General features: G+C 45.4%; 1 protein-coding gene and 1 pseudogene across 1 annotated transcript in view; one reads left to right on the forward strand and one right to left on the reverse strand.

Moving 5' to 3' along the window:
- The window catches only part of Scd5 (stearoyl-CoA desaturase 5), a 136,856-nt gene that overhangs the window by 57,286 nt on the left and 67,182 nt on the right, over positions 1 to 12,388 (reverse strand). The gene's annotated exons all lie outside the window — the stretch shown is intronic.
- LOC143406304 (large ribosomal subunit protein eL31 pseudogene) lies at positions 5,325 to 5,706 on the forward strand (annotated as a pseudogene).

Consider the following 12,388-nt stretch of genomic DNA (forward strand, 5'->3'; position numbering starts at 1 on the left):
CTAGAGATCCTCACTTATACCATCATGAGGGCCTGAGATAGGACGATGGCCAACTGGGGACATTTTTCTACAGTGGGGCTTTCTGGGTGTCACACACTTAAACATATGCCCATCTCTCACACTCATCACAAGTGTTGCTGTATTCATTTTATAGTTGAGGAGCAGCATCTCTAAGAAGTTGATTGGCAAGTTCTACATCTCAACTCAAGTCAGTCTTGTTCCCATGCCTCTGTCCAGAGACCCCCATACCACCACTGCTACTGTTGGTGATGGTGGTGATGGTGATGGAGGTGGAGGTGGTTGGTGGTGGCAATGGTGGTGGAGTTAGAGATGGTAGTGGCAATGGTGGTGGAGGTGGTGGTGAAGATGGTGGTGGTGATGGTCATAATGGTGATGGTGGTGATGGTCATAATGGTGATGGAGGTGGAGGCAGTGGTATTGTTGGAGGTAGGAGTGATAGTGGCAATGGTAGTGGATGTGTTGGTGATAAAGTTGAAGTGATAGGGGTGATGGTGGTAGAGGTGGTGGTGGAGATGGCAGTGGTGATAAATGTAGTGGTGATGGAGGTGGTGGTGGTCAATGTGATAGTGGTGATGGTAGAGGATGTAGTGATGGTGGTGATGGAGGTGAAGGTGTAGGTGGTGGAGATAAAGGTAGTAGTGGTGATGGTGGTGGAGGTGGTGGTAGTCATGATTTGCTCTTTGCCTGGAGGCCTGGAGTGGAATAAGTCCATGGTAGAAAATAGAAGCACAAGGACCCAAAAATGATGACTATTGAGATAATTGTAACTACTACAGTAGTGGCAAAGCAATGTGCCCATATAATGCTAAATATTTTACTTGATTATCTTACAACTCTATGGGGTTTGTAAAATGGGAGTTCCTGACCACTATACTAGTCTTTGCCTCCAGGAGACATCAAGTAAGTTTTATCTTCTCTTCCCCACCCCCTACTGTCATCTTGGATATTGGATCTCAATCTAATGTAAAAGTGAGCTGCTTCCTTATTGGAGGGAGAGTCCTAACCCAGACCATAGGAATGTGGGCTCTACAAAATTCCTTCAAGCACCTAACATAGACAGGGCCCTCCATAAAGAACTGCCAAAAAGAAAGTGTCAGGCTGTTAGCCATGAGCTGTGATTTGCCCAAAAAAAGAAAAAGAAAAAAAAAAAAAAAAGCCTTGAACTGTGAGAGCAGCTATAAATAGTCCCAGGCCAAGACGCATATGTAGGGAGCCCACCGTAGCACTTCTCTGGAAGAATTCTACCGCAACTTAGATCAATATACACAAATATATCAATATACATATTTAAAAGGAGCCCAATATTACATCTTCCATAAGTTAAGTGTTTGACGGATCTTGTTCTCAGTCTATATTTATATGGTTCTGAAAACAAGATTTAGTCTTAGCCCTGAGACGAATGAGTCCCTGAATATGCGTTGTTTTCATGAACTTCACAAATCATTCCTTACTTGAAAGGTTAAAAAGCAAAAAACAAACAACAATCTGCCCACAAATCACGGAAAGTGCAGCAAATAAAAAGCTCTGATCTTTGTTATTATAATTCAACCTTAGTCAGGAGTCCATGAAATGGATAGTTATTTTCCATGTCATCCAATGCCTTCTTGTCTCTATTAATAACTTTTTTCAGCTGTCAAGTAGTTAGGAGACAAGTAAAATCTAGAATGGAAAAATTTAATGTGACTCTACTTTGCCAGTGGGCTGTCACGGGACCTTAGATGCAATCAAATTAATTTGAAGACTCCATGAAAAGCATGGCCCCCAAATAAATCACTCCAACCTACATTTCCCAGTCAGACCACTACCACACACTGTGGCTTTGTCTTGTCCTTTTGGGAAACTCCAAAAATTTAGGAGTTATGTACATGGAACGGTGTCCCTTGCCCAAGACACTAACAAAGAGCTCAAACTAAAGACTGAACTGGGCAGTAGTGGATGCTGGTTTTCCATGGTCCTTCATGAAATCCAGGCCTGACCTGGAACAGGTCTTTCTGATAATGAGAATAAACATTTGACCCAACATTTCTCTTTCTTCTGGTTCAAAGCCCAATCCAGGGTTAACCAAGGTCACACATCACCAAGATAAGATGTGCTGTTTGTAATAATAAAGAATGAGGCCAAGAAGGGAAGACACAAAGATGACAGAGGTACCCAAGAGAGCCAGAGGGAGAACTATTGGCCTTGAGCTACTGATTGAAGGCTCAGGAGCTCTGCAGTTCCTCTTTGATCCTATGGGCCTCCCTAGTGTATTTCTGAGCTACGATAGTCCACAAATCCTTTTTTCTTATTTAAACTAGTTTGGATTTCTGAGGCATAAATCCTACAAACCCTCTTGGGAGGAAAGCAACCCTCTGATCATGATTCAAATGAGGATAAACCACAAAAACCCCAAGCTGATCTGAGGATTTATAAACTGTCCCTTTAACAGGACTCAGTGTTCCTGTTTTGATGGGGCCAAGTCTCTGTTCTTCTCTTCTGTGGTCTTTATGCCAATTAATATTCAAACAAAATTTCTGGTAGGGGCTGGCTAGCTGGCTCCCAGATGATAAAATTGACACAGAATTGATAACTTTGAAAACAAAAAGGTGTAATGAGCAACACTGAAACCTTTACCAACTAGCTATGCCTCTAACAGAAAGGTCAATAAAAACCAGAATCACAAGATGACCAAACACCAACAAACAAGTATAGTGTCCTGGATGCAAACGAGTAGCCTGGAGAACTCCAGGGAGGTCTGCAGGACACGCCTTTGCCTGCAGCCTCCAACACGGCCCTACCATTTTCCACCTCCTGGCCTTGTGTTAGCTCCTCCATAAGTAACCTGCTTCTTACCAAAGAAACATAGCAACATTGAGCGAATGCCAGTTCCATGATTAGGTTACAAAACACTTGCTAGCAGAGTGTCTCAAGCTGTTTGTGATGAAGCAAGGCCCACACAGCAAGAAATTGGGGGTTCCTCCAACCAATCACCACCAAGGAAATGAGGTGTTTCAGTCAGCTTTTTTGCTGCTGTTACCCAAAGACCTGACAAGAACTATTTCAGAGGAAGAAAAGTTTATTTGGGGCTCATGGTTTCAGAGGTCTCAGTTCATAGAAGGCTGAAACTCTGTTGCTATGGGCCCAAGGTGAGGCAGAATATTGTGGCAGAAATGTGTGGTAGAGAAAATCAGCTCAGGACATGACAAAATATATACTCCAAAATCACACCCACCACCCTACCTGCCTACCATTACCACCAGATAATCCCTATCAGGGGATTGGGTTATAACTCTCATCATCTAATCATTTCACCTCTGAACCCTCTTGCATTGTCTCACACATGAGCTTTGGGGGACACATCATATCTAAACTATAACATGAGACCCTCAGTCTCATAGTCACAAGGAACCAGATCCTGCCTACAACAAAGTGAGTGAGCTTAGAAGCAGATCCCTCCCACAGTGAGCCTTCGAATGAGAATGCAGCCCTGGCCAACACCCTGCAGTCTCTTGCAACACCCTGAGGCAGAGGCCTCTGTTAAGCCATGCCTGAATTCCTGCCCCAAAAAAGCTATGATAAAGGAGATGTGATTTTGTTTTTAAAACCAAACTTAGAGCAAACTGCTAAATGTGGAGATAATCTGTTTTGCAACAAGAATTAATATAAGACTTAAGCAGGAACCTTGCCTTCAGGTAAGGAAGGTGCATCTTTAAATTCTGGTTGGAGAAGAGTTTGTCATCTATCGACAGAAAGCAAACTGGTATTGCACGGTGCTAGTGGGGGGGAAGTAAGAAGAGATGGGAGTGACAGCCAGAGGGTTTGATCAGTGAGAGGGGACAAAAATGTTTTAAAACCAATTTGATGATATTTGCCCAAATCTGTGAACAGATTAAAAACCAAAGAACTGTATATTTCAAATGGGTGAATTATACAGCATGTGAGTTATATAACTCAGTAAAACCATTATTTTTTAAAAAAAATTTAGTTGTAAATGGACATAATATCTTTATTTATTTTTACGTGGTGCTGAGGATCAAACCCCATGCCTCACACATGCAAGACAAATGCTCTACTACTGAGTTACAACCCCAGCCCAATAAAAGTATTATTTAAAAAAGCAAATTATTACTGAATTACTAGTAGTTTTTACTATGCATATTATTTTTCAATGTGAAATTAAATAGATAAAACAAAACAGACAAAACCTGACAGATTTCCTAGGATGCCACCAGGATCATCAACACCCCTGACACCCATCTCATAGCATGGACCCTGAAATTTCCCACCATTGCCAAGAAGATCTGTTTGATCCTAGGCCTATGCCTGAATCCACCAAGATCCAAGATTCTGAGGCAAAAACACCCCAATACCCACAGTTGGGTCATAAACCCAAGCTCTAGCATCCAATGTCAATCCTCGGGCTTCCACAGTGGAAGCCAGAGTCTCCCATCTATCCAGATTCTCCTGTTTGGTGAGATATTGTTAAAATTATTGTTAGTGACCCCCCTACCCCCACCGCCATACCATACAGCAGAAAATATTCCTAGAGGGGTAATAGAAACCAAAAATTAGAGCTCTCTAAATTCTGGACCTGTAAAGAAGGAGAGATAAGACAGCCCCTTCAAGAGCCAGGTATTAGACAGAAGGAAGCAATTATCAGTGTTCTCTAATCCTCACTTAAAATCCATGTCTCTCTAGCATGAGAGTAGGAATTAATAAATTATAGCTACCATCGATTGAGAGCTTTTGATGTGCCTTGCCCTGCTATAAGTTATATATAGTGACTCATTTAATACTCACCTCAGGTCGAAAGAGTAGGTAACATTATGATCTCTATTATGCAGATGAAGGAAACCATACTGAAAGTGATAGAGGCAGGACACAATCTCAGGAAGAGGCCTGCTCTGAACAAACCTGTTGATTGCTGACCCCTGGAGGCTGCCTGCATTCTAGCAGGAGGAGCATGAACGCATCATTTCCTTTCAGTCAGCTCAGAACACAAGCTGAAGGTCACAGGCCCTGTTTTACCTTCTGCCTTTACCAGCTCACATGTTTACTCTCCCACCAACAACACCTTCACCATGATTCTGCACCTGGTTCAGCCTCAGTTGGACATAAACCCAGGATTTCATGGCACAGTTTACTGAGCTCCTAATATGTACCAGTCCCTTGGCTCAGAGCCAGGTTTGCCTAAGGGCTCCACCAAGAGGGTCCTTTCCCTTCTAGAGTTAATGGCAGTTTGAAAAGTGAATTAACTGCTATGTAATAGAAATTATGGCAAGAGCCGCAGAGAAAATGAACAGAATACAATCCTTTGCGCCCTTCCTTTCCAACTTGGGCCTGGCATAATGGCTCCTGCAGAGCAGCGTGATGAGAAGAAGGGCTGTTCTACCATCAACAAGGTCCTGACCCGGGTATACACCATCAATATAGCACACCTGTGGAGTGAGCTTCAAGAGCTGTGCTCTTTGGGCACTCAAAGCAATCTGGAAATTTGCCATGAAGGAGATGGGAACTCCAGATGTGCGAATTGATACCAGGCTCAACAGCTGTCTGGGCCAAAGGAACAAGGAATGTCCATATCGTATTCGTGTGCTATTGTCCAGAAAAGGTGAAGATGAAGATTCACCAAACTCCATTTTGGTAACCTGCATCCCTGATACCACATTAAAAAATCTACACACAGTCAATGTGGATGAGAACTAACTGCTGATTGACAAATAAAAAAAAAAAAAAAAAGAAAAGAAATGAGCAGAATAATAGGCAAGAGATTAAAAGGGGGATAAGTTGGTTTGAGGACCAGAGAAGGCTTTTGCAGAGGCAGTTCCCAGAGGCAAGATGGGAGAAAGCAAGATTCAGGCAGAGGAACCAGCAGCTATGAAACTCTGAGACTAGAAACAGGGATCTGTTTTTACACCTGTAATCCTAGAGGCTTAGGAGGGTGAGGCAGGAGGATTGCAAGCTCAAACCTAGCCTCAGCAATGGCAAGGTGCTAAGCAACTCAGTGAGACCCTGTCTCTAAATAAAATACAAAATAGTGGTTGTGTGCCCCTCAATCCCCAGTACTCGCCCCACCCCAAAAAAGCTTGCATCTGACCACGTCCCCCGCCAACTAGCATGGTGTTATAGTTTGGATATGAGATGGCCCTCAAAAGCTCCTGTGTTGATGTGGGAATGTTCAGGGGTGAAATGATTCGATTATAAGAACTGTAACCTACTCAGAGGATTAGGATTAATAATTTGAAAAGGCAAATTGGGTGGTAACAGTAAACAGGTGGGACACAATTGGAGGAGGTGGGTCACTGGGGACACACTGTGGGGATAATACATCTTGTCCCCCGGCTCCCTCCTTCTCTCTGCTCCCTGGCTGCCATGTCCTGAGCAGCTTTCCTCTGCCACCTCCCTTCACCATGATGCTCCTCTGCCTCACCGCGGACCCAGAGGATGGAGCTGGATGACCATGAACTGAAACCTCTGAACCCAAAATAAACTTTTCCTTCACTGAATTGTTCTTGTCGAGTGTCTTGGTCACAGTGATGAAAAGCTAGCTAACACAGATGCCTATTGTTAAAAAAAAAAAAAAATTAAACAGAAAATAACCAGTGTTGACATGGATGTTGAGAAATCAGAACCCTTGCACACTACAGGTGGAACGTGAAATGATGCAGCAGATGCAGGAGTTCAAACACTCAAAAAGCTAAACACAGAACTACCAAAATTGGCCTAGCAACTCCACTTCTAGGTTTATACCCCAAAGAACTGAAAGCAGGGACTCAACAGATGCTGGGGCATCCACATTCACAGCAGCATCATTCACATAATCAAAGGTGGAGACAACCCCAAATGTCCACCAATGTACAAGGTACAGCACAGACAAGAGAACATCAGACAGGAGGCTGCAGAGGAAGGCGAGACTTGCTGAAGGCCTGCTGCAGACTTTCACTTAACCAAGGCTCCTACTTTTCTTGTTTTATGAGGTAATGAGTAAACTGAGGACCAGAGACATTACGAGCACTTGTGATCTCCAGGTGAAACAGCAGGGACTCAAACATCACATCAGTCTGGCCCCAGCCTTCTCCAGCTGGTGTAGAGGATCGCACGTTGTAGTCACCTAGGATCTTAAACAGGGCCTGTGGGGGGGATCAGAGACGGGGCTGGCCATGGGTGATTCTGATGCACACCCAGTGTTGAGGAGCCCCTGCTCTGTAGTATACACTCTCAGACCCCCTGTAGTCTGCCTACTTGATTTGCAAACATGGAAATCAGAGATCCAGAGAGTTCTCTGCTGTACTCTGTAAGCCACCACTGGATACCAGCCTAGGGAAAATGCTAAGTGACAGGTCCTGTGCTCCCTCCCCCTCCCCCAGGCCTCCACAGAAGAGCCTTTGATTCCAGGCCCAAGGCCCAGGCCGTGTGCACCCGGGATCTGTCTTCCACCAAGCAAGTGGGGAGAGGCGGGGGAAGCAAGCCAAGGGGCAGGCTCCAGCGACAGGGCCACACCTGGGGAGCAAGGAAGAAGACCTGGTGCTTTGATGTCTGCCTGTCCAGCCAACTCAAGTGTCTGGCTTCTGCCAATAAAAGACTGTTTCTCCTCTCCAGTTCTCACTAGATTCTGAAGAGACAGGGAAAGGCATCCAGACCCAAAGATGAGTATAGGAGAGAGAAAGAGAATACTAGTAGAGATGTGTCTAGCTGCTCAGCCAGACGGCATGATGCTTCACATGGACTTAGAACCGCATCCCTGTTAAGCAACTTCTCTGTGTAACAATTTCTCTAAAGCTTGATTTAGCCACAAAGCGGGGGAAAAAAGTGTTGCAGAGATTAAAAAGAGGTAATGTGTGCAATTTGAACTATACCTGGCAATTGATAAGCACTAATACATATTATTGCCTCAACTGTGAACATACTCCATTGTCTCTGTCAAATATCCTGTTCCAGGGTAACCCCCTCTGGAGACACCCAGGCTCTTCGTCACTCTCAGCTTGTGGTTCTCAGGGTGGGGGGGCAGATTTTACCTCCCTGTCACTCCACCTGCGCCTACATTTAGCAATGTCTTGAGACATCATTGGCTGCCACAACCTAAACTTGAAGGGTGCTACTGGCATCGAGTGTAACGGCCAGGGATGCCTCCACAGTGCAGAAGCTCCCTGCAACGGCACATTATCCAGCTCAACATGGCAATAGTTCCAGGGAGGGAATCCTGTTCTCGTTTCTCAGGGAAGCTCTCCTTGGAACCGGCCCTGGTTCATTCTCCTGACGTGACAGCACCTACCCTTGCTTCTGCACACCTCTCTGGCTTCATGGGAGTGGCAGGAGTGATTTATTTCCTATAATTTAATAAATAAGTTGAAAACACAGGACTAAAATGAAAGATCAGTAATGTTTTAGGGTCACAATACTCAAACTTTAATGAGCATCTTGGTAAAATCCAGGTGCTGGTCTCACACCCAGTGTTGTGGTTTGAATCTGAAATATCCCCCCACAGTTCTGCTCTAAAGGCTTGGTCACAGGCCTGTGGTACTATTAGAAGGTGGTGTAAGCTTTGGGAGGCAGAGCCTCATTGGAGGAAGTAGGTCACTGGGGCTGGAGGCATATTTTGTTCCTGCCCCCTCCTCCCTCCTCCTCCTTCTCTCTTTCTCCTTCCTGGCTGCCATGAGGTGAGCAGCCTTGCTCTGGTCTGCACCTTCCTCATGATGTTCTCTGCCTCACCTCAGGCCCAGGATCAATGGAGCCAAGTGAACATGAATAAAAACCTCTGAAACTGTGAGCTAAAATAAATCTTTTCTCCTCTAAATTGATTTTCTCAAGCATTTTGTCACAGCAACAGAAAGCAGACTAACATACCCAGCAATTCTTATTCAGCAGGCTTGAGAGGGTGCCTACCAACCTGCCTGTGTGTGTGTGTATGTGTGTGTGTGTGTGTGTGTGTGTGTGTGTGTATTACTAAAGATTGAAGGCAACAGGGCTCTACCACAGAGTTATCACAGGCAGGCACCACCACTCCTGACCAACTTGATGCTGCTGACCCAGGTCCCAGAAAGACCAGTTGACCAACCAAATCAGAAAGAAAAAACCTGAAAAGGCTCCCAGTGTCAGGCGAGGAACTCCATGGCTAGTCCCCTTGTTGGATGGTGAGGCAAAGAACCTCAATTAGACCTTATGTCAAGGTTCAAGAATGAGGTCATTTCCTTCTAGTGCTATTTGAACAATTCTCTCAAAATCAGAACATGTCACAGGGTCTTGGAGCCTGTGGATTCAAGAGCAAAGGGTTTCTTTTTACCATTAAAACCTTTAAATTCTATTATACTTAAAATAACCAGCAGTCCTTCTTTGCCCTCCATCTCTTTCCACTAAGCCACCGCTCACGGTGCCACACGGCACAGCAGGTGTGTGCATTCTCTCAGCCCACCACGGGAACCATTAAGCAACTGCCCACATCTTCCAGGAAGATTCAAAGGAAAGGGAATGGGACAGATGAGGGAGAGTGTTGCAAACATTTCAAACATGCTATCTGTTTTCCTCTGGTATTGCTTTCATCTTTGGGTAGGTCCATTTAGACAGTTCTGATGTCTTGGGAAGATGCTACTTTTCCTAATTGCCTTAAAAACTAATAAGACAATGAGCATGAAAATCACAGCCGATCACTAAGAAAGACAACACTATAGCACATCTTGTGACCACTCTGCTGTTGCACCAGACTGCACAATTCAAACGAAAAAGAGGCAAGAGTTGGGGGTCTTAACAGAACCTCATTTAGTACACACATGACTCACTTCAGACAGGCCCCCAGTTACATCTAACATCTTACCAGTGGGTAAACACGGGGACAACAGAACACCTCTCTTGTCTGTTGTGTTTACCCATTGCAGTTAAATTAAAGAAGGAGCTATTGGTCTCAGCACATCTTCCCTTCTAAAACAATCTCCAGGAGGCAGGGATTACATCTGTCTTTTCCTGTATTCTCAGCAGGTACCTATGCAACTAACTCAGCTAGAGAAAAATACCCAACCATGCTGACTGGCCTTGCTTTAAAGTCAGGACACCAACCTCAGCTGGGCTTCCGTATTTCCCAGCAACCACAGCAGTGCATGTCCCTGGTCCACGTGTGGTCTCCCTCCCTTCACATCTCTCTCACGCCTGCTCCTGTCATCCCGCCCCAACACCCCCTTCCCCTCTTTGATAGCTGTGTTTCCAGCCTCACTGAGCATATCAGAACTTCCTCAGGCCCCACCACCTCTGCCCACCTCCAGCATCTGAGTCTGGGTACCCCGAGATCTCTGTCACTCCAGATGGCTGCCCACACTGCCTTTAAGACGGGCCCTGCCCTGCACATCCCAGCCACTCACCCTACTCACACGTTGCCCACCCTACACACTAACACATCCCCATGGCCGACAACCATACTGTTATTTCTCTCGTGTTAAAAAGTAAAATCTCGAGACCTCGCTGATGCCACTTTCCCACCCATATCCCAGTCCACTTTCCTGCTCCCCTCTGCAGCAACACCTTTGGATGGATTGGACTGCCTCTCGTCACTGATGACAGCTCCGCTCTTCCACTCTCTCTTAACCCCACTCAGGCAGGTTTCTGTCCTTCTCCTCTCATCCCTGCTCCCTGCTCCCAGTGGAACTGCTCTTAGCCAAGTCCAGACAAGACAGGTGTGGCCTCCTCCTCATGGGCAATCTCTAGAGAGCACAGAACCAATCATTACCTGGGTGATGATAGGGACAACAAAGGAGAGGCACAAGTGCCCTCCAGCCTCTGCAGGAGGAGCTCCTGGGAGGGTAGAGGGAACCATATAGGCCAGGAACAGAGGAGCAAAGGCTCATGCTCCAGCAGTCGGGAGTGGCCTGGTCTGGCTCCTGAGAGGGAGAGCCATGTAAAGCAGGAGATAGGCAGGGGTCAGACCAGGAAGGGACTTGTGTTTGATATTAAGGTATTTGATATTAAGAACAATAGGGTGCCTCTAAAGAATTCCACAGGATCAGATTTAGAATGACAGAGCCAGGTGCAGTGGCACATGCCTGTAATCCCAGGGGCTCAGGAGGCTGAGAGAGGAGGATCACAAGTTCAAAGCCAGCCTCGGCGAAAGCGAGGCCCTAAGCAACTCAGCGAGACCCTGTCTCTAAATAAAATACAAAATAGGGCTGGGGGGTGTGGCTCAGTGGTCCAGTGCCCCTGAGTTCAATCCCTGGTACACGCTCCCCCAGCAAAAAAGAAAAGAAAAAAAGAAAAGAAAAAGAAATTTAGAATGACAGACAGGAAAGCCTTGGGGAAGAGGAGCTAGAGTCACACAGTGGGCTGAACCTGGAGACAGGCTGGGTGTGCTCCATGGGCCCCCACAGACACACGTACTCCCTCCCTTCTCACACTGCGCTGTGCCCCAGGAGGATGGCTGGGATAGGCTGTATCCTTTGGGCCTCCTCTGGCTTTTGTTTGGGTTATTTCCAGTACCCAGAGTCTAGATTGGAATTAGAAGACAACTGGCAAGTTTCTTATCCACTGTGGGTCACAATTTTCTTGTTAATAGAAACAACAAGGGTGTCTCGAACACCATTCTACGATCTGGTACTGAGCTGCTTGTATTGGAATTAGTTGAGGAGCCTTAAAATATGTGCACACGTCTGGAATTTTATACTGACAAGAAAGGATTTCCTAACTCTGATTCATAGCTTTATGTCCTGGTGTGGGAATACAAGTTCTCATTAAAGAAAAAATGAATTTCTTAAACAGAATTTGTGTTAAAAGTTAAGTTGTGTGCTGGGCGCATGGTGGTACACACCTGTAATCCCAGCGGAGGCAGGAGGATCTGAAGTTAAATCTAGCCTCAGCAGCAAGGCCCTAAGCAATTCTCGGATACCCTGTCTGTAAAAAAATATATATTAAAAATGGCTGGGGATATGGCTCAGTGGTTGATAGCCCCTGGGTTCAATCCCCAACCCCAACCCCTAACCTCCCAAAAAACAGTTAAGTTGTCACAGGATGATGTTGTCAGCCTTAACCAATAGCATGCAAGACTGGTTGACCAAACTAAATGATTAGGGGAAAAGATAACAAGAATGGTTTTATTTTGGTTTTAAGAAATTGTCAGACCAATACTGTTCTGCCTCCAGTCTGCTCCTGAAAATGCATGACAACTAGTGAAGTGGCCGCACACACGCAGGTTAACCATCCCTAACAGGAAAATCCGAACTCTGAGATCCTCCCAAATCTGAAATCTTTGAGTGACAACATGACACTACAAGTGGAAAATTCCACACCTGCCTTCATGTGATGGGTCACACTTCAAATCCTGCATATTAAAAATACGGTACAAAATGACTTTCAGATCATGTGTGCAGGTGTATATGACAAATGGATAAATTTCAAATTGAGACTTGGGTCCCTT

Source organism: Callospermophilus lateralis, chromosome 8 (assembly GCF_048772815.1).
Source record: "Callospermophilus lateralis isolate mCalLat2 chromosome 8, mCalLat2.hap1, whole genome shotgun sequence".
NCBI classification, from domain to species: domain Eukaryota; kingdom Metazoa; phylum Chordata; class Mammalia; order Rodentia; family Sciuridae; genus Callospermophilus; species Callospermophilus lateralis.